The sequence below is a fragment of the Nylanderia fulva genome, unplaced genomic scaffold (assembly GCF_048542155.1).
Source record: "Nylanderia fulva isolate GAGA-0341 unplaced genomic scaffold, ASM4854215v1 Scaffold150, whole genome shotgun sequence".
Classification (NCBI taxonomy): domain Eukaryota; kingdom Metazoa; phylum Arthropoda; class Insecta; order Hymenoptera; family Formicidae; genus Nylanderia; species Nylanderia fulva.
Genome location: NW_028189731.1, coordinates 182,515 through 187,305, shown reverse-complemented (window position 1 = coordinate 187,305; position 4,791 = coordinate 182,515). Strand labels below are relative to the sequence as shown.

General features: G+C 32.2%; 1 long non-coding RNA gene across 1 annotated transcript; it reads left to right on the top strand.

Moving 5' to 3' along the window:
* Nucleotides 1-347: 347 nt before the first annotated feature.
* Nucleotides 348-1,566, top strand: LOC146724073 (uncharacterized). The gene is made up of 2 exons (XR_014924230.1): nucleotides 348-1,413; nucleotides 1,505-1,566. It is a non-coding gene; the product is annotated as an uncharacterized LOC146724073 (long non-coding RNA).
* Nucleotides 1,567-4,791: the final 3,225 nt, after the last annotated feature.

Here is a 4,791-nt window from a genome sequence, read left to right as displayed (position 1 = left end):
TTTTTGTCCACTTCTTAAACGGTTCTCGAAATACTTATTATTAAATTTTCTATTTTGACCATTATAAAATTTATTTGAATTAAAACAAAAGCTATCTTGCTTTCTATTTTGAGAAAAAACGATGCTTCTTTTAAAAGACAGTTATTGATGAATTTCTTATTAATTGAATTAGGCCATAATGCTAAATTTTTATATTTATCAAAATTTTCTACTTTTTCAATTATATTATGGATTTCGTCTTCCATACTCTTATTTTGAATAATTTGATTGGCATACTTATTAATTTCTTTTTTAAGTACATTTAATTACAGTAAATTTTAAGTACATTTAATAATTATCATGAACGTTTAAAATTCACACATGAAATAGAGACCAATTCTTCTATTAATTTTTTAAATTCTACAGTTATCCGCAATGGGAATAAATTGACAACTAATTGGTTTAGGAAACCTACATGTTCTGGCAGATACATCAATTTTCTTTCGAGTCATCCTATTAAGTACAAAATTAATACGATTTACAATTTAGTAGACCATGCAATTTTACTTTCTAACGAACAATTTCATAATACGAATATTGAGATTGTAAAGAACATTTTAATTAATAATTGTTTTCCGGATCATATTATTAATAAGTATGTAAATAAAAGAATTAATGTACTGAAGAACAACAGGAATGGTAACGGTCACAATGCGGATAATAACGACAGTTTGAGTAACGATTTAGATAATAACGTTAATGTGAATTCGGCTCAAGATAAGAATTATGTAATTCCACTCCCATACGTTAAAGACGTTAGCGACAGTATTAAAAGGTCACTTAATAGTGCTAACATAAATGTCGTTTATAGTTTGCCAAAAAAGTTGAATAGGCTGATAAAACGAGGTAAAGATTTAATAACTAATGATATTAAAACGAATGTAGTTTACAAGATTAACTGTGAAAATTGTAATGCATCATACATTGGACAAACAAAAAGACATTTATGCACTAGAGTGAAGGAACATGCCAGCAATATTAAATTACATGAGTCTAATCATTCGGTTTTGAGCAAACACAGATGTGATTTTGGGCATAACTTTGATTGGAAATCACCGACAATTTTACATAACGAGAAACATGTAAGAAAGAGAGAGATTGCTGAAATGTTCTTCATAAAGAAGCATGGCAATACAGTTAACCTACAGAAAGACACCGAGAATTTGACAAACATTTACGACAAAATAATAAAGATTGTTTAGTGGCGCGTTTCAAGTTTAGTCGTTGACGAAACATCATAACGATGGGACGTGTTCCTCTTTTAATTTTTAACTTTTAACATCATAACGATGGGACGTGTTCCTCTTTTAACGTTTAACTTTCGATTTCAAATAACACCGGTGTGATGTTATGTTAACCTCGGTTTAATTGATGGTATGTTTATAAAATTTATACTTATTTTATTAATTTAACACTTAAATGAGTTTTCGTATGTTAAAAAATATTGTGTAACATTATGTTGTAGAAATTTCACTTGAAAAGGACCACAACCAAATGGTCGAAACGTCGTGAAATAATCAAATAAAATTGCTAGTTACGTCGTAGTCAAGTCGTTTAAGCTTATTTTCACCACTAGCGACAAATATTAATTTTGATTGATATTAATTTTAATTGATCGTAATTTCTTTTTTATTTTTACATTCTTCTTTTTCTGCTTTATTCTGAGAAGCCAAAGGTATGCATGAAAAATAATTTGAAAGTTTTTGACATTTTGCTATTTCTATTTCTTTTTGTTCCTTCAATTTTCTCTTCTGACTTGTGCTCAGATATTTGCGTTTGTGTTGCGACATTTTTAGCACCGTTGCCTTAAATTATTATAAAATAATAATTATTAAATATAGTTATAAAGTAATTGGGAAAAAAGAAAGTAAAATATGAAATCAACTTACCAAATAAAGTGATAAAAGATAAAATAAATAATATTTAAAACAAATAAATAATTTAAGCATTGACCTCTAACAGGCAAAAGTTTTATTTGTTTAACACGACGTTTCGACCCTTGTTCTGGGTTATTTTCAAGTGTACTCAAATATAATATAAAGATACGTTATAAGATGATCAACTTAAAAATATATAAACGCTGTGGGGAGTCATGCGTATCGCAAGACCCCTGTCAAACAAATGTTTTTCAATGTTTTCATGCCTTCTCCTACTCCTTTCCTTTTCTTTTGTCTCGTCATAATTATTAGATTAATTATTGTCATAATATTGTTTATAAATTACTTCTCATAAAAGCAAAAATTGTCTAGGAAATTATGAAATTATACAACTTATATAATTTTTTAATTTTAGGAATAAACCTAAATTTATAGAGGAATATTATAGGCATAAAGCTATATCCTTTATTCCATTCTTCACTCCATTTTTCACTAAAACGTTTATGTAAAATTTTCTTATTCTATTTTCTTATTCTATTCTCTTGAATTTGTTTTATAAATGCAAAAATATAAAAATCTGACAGTACGAGGGTCACTATTTATATTTCGGGAATTGGCAACACTGATGTCATGTGAGTCCATCTGACGGTTCCATCATAAAGTTTGACATTTTTGACGATATACGTACTCAGAACATTTTGTCATACGGACGTTATTTGTTTATTTTATATTTAGTTGAAAGTTTCGTCTTGGCAAAAAATGGAACTGAATCGTGAACATTTTCGTGCGATGATTTTTTACGACTTTTGACGTGGATTATCACAACAAGAGTGCGTCAATCAACTTAATTTGACTTTTGGCGATGAAGCTCCATCAAAAACCACTGTGTATCGCTGGTATAGTGAATTCAATCGTGGTCGTAGTTCGCTGTCCGACGAGTTTCGTGAAGGTCGTCCAAAATCGACTGTAGTGCCAGAAAACATCGATGCTGTGCACGAAATGATTAAGCAAGATCGTCATGTAACCTATTGTGAGATTGAGGCATCCCTAAGCATTAGTTCCACCAGCATATATGCGATTTTACATGAACACTTAGCTGTGCGAAAGTTATGTTTGCGTTGGATCCCACATAATTTGACAATCGCTCAAAAAAAGGCTCGTGTCGATTGGTGCAAAGAAATGCTTAAGAAATACAATCGCGGTGCTTCAAAAGACGTTTATAAAATCGTGACAGGTGACGAATCATGGATATATTCGTATGAGCCCGAAAGTAAGCAGCAGTTGACTGTGTGGATGTTCCAAGATGAACCAAATCCAACAAAAGTTGTTCGCGCACGAAGCACTTCAAAGAAAATGGTGGCCTGTTTCTTCGGAAAAACTGGTCATATTGCAACAGTGCCTCTAGAGGATCGTAGAACAGTAAATTCTGAGTGGTACATAACCATCTGTTTGCTAGAAATCTTCGGTAAAATAAGGAAAACAAACAAGAGACGTCGGATTGTTCTTCATCATGACAATGCGAGCTCTCACACATCGGCTCAAATAAGAGACTATTTGAGCACTCAAAACATCGAATTGATGGGTCATCCGCCGTACAGCCCTGATTTGGCACCCAATGATTTCTTTTTGTTCCCATCCGTGAAGAATAAACTGCGTGGTCAACGATTTTCATTGCCCGAAGAAGCTATTGAAGCGTTCAAAAATCATGTTTTGGAGACACCTCATTCGGAATGGAATAAATGCTTTGAAAATTGGTTTAAGCGCATGCAAAAGTGTATCGATCATCGTGGCGAGTACTTTGAAAAACAATAAAAATATATTCGCAGCTTAACTATTTGTTTTTGTTCCTATTCCCGAAATATAAATAGTGACCCTCGTATATATTACATCTAATAATTTATAATTTTAGGAACTTAATAGTATAACACTATTTACCGGCCTCGCGAAAACGGAAAACAACAAACATACACGGGTAAAGACAACGAGCATTGCTGGACAAAAAAATATATACATAAAAACAGTGCGTGCGATTAACCTTGTATATTGTAAAAAACCATTTATTTCAATTTGTTTTTCGCGCGCAAAGGGACCGCATCTTATCGCGCGTAGTAATATTCGGCAGAGAGCGTGCCTAGGACCCCCCACTCGAGCAAGCGGGCGAGAGCTAACTCGATCGCGGAGAGAAGCGGACGCACGCGTGAGGCGACACGTTTTCGCAAGAACAAAGGCGTCCAGTATATTTTTACCCGCGATCACGCTTTTAGTTATACTCTTAAGTGCAACGAAACTAGCTTGTATTTTGACCGAAGCAAATAAATATTGTGAAAAAAGAAGAGTCAAAAATCTTTTCGACCACATCGTCGCTGACGCACTCCTTCCAGAGACACGTGTGGCGGGCACATGCCCTCAGCGTAATCATTACGCAACACCTTGTTTAGAATAATAAAGTCGTCAAAACGAGGAGTTAAATATAATATGTACAATATAACGAAAATTTGAATAATATAATGTAAAATATAATCGAGAAAATAAATATATCCTACAATAATTATAAATGCTTTATTGACATTGCGAATTTCTTATTTATGTAGCAACATATGTGCATTCTAATCTATTTATTAATGTATTAAATCTTCATCATAATTTATTTCTTTTCTTATTTTAGATGGTAAAGCACTGTGTTGCCAGTGGCTGTAATGTAAGGCTAAAGCAGAATCTTATGTTGTTTCAATTTCAAAAAGAACCAGATAGGTGTGCAAAATGGATTTCATTTGTAAATCGATTAAATTAGCAACTTTCTACAATTAGCACATTATGCGAAATATGTATACTTTGTGATATCAATAATTTTACTGATAAATAATTAAAAATATTA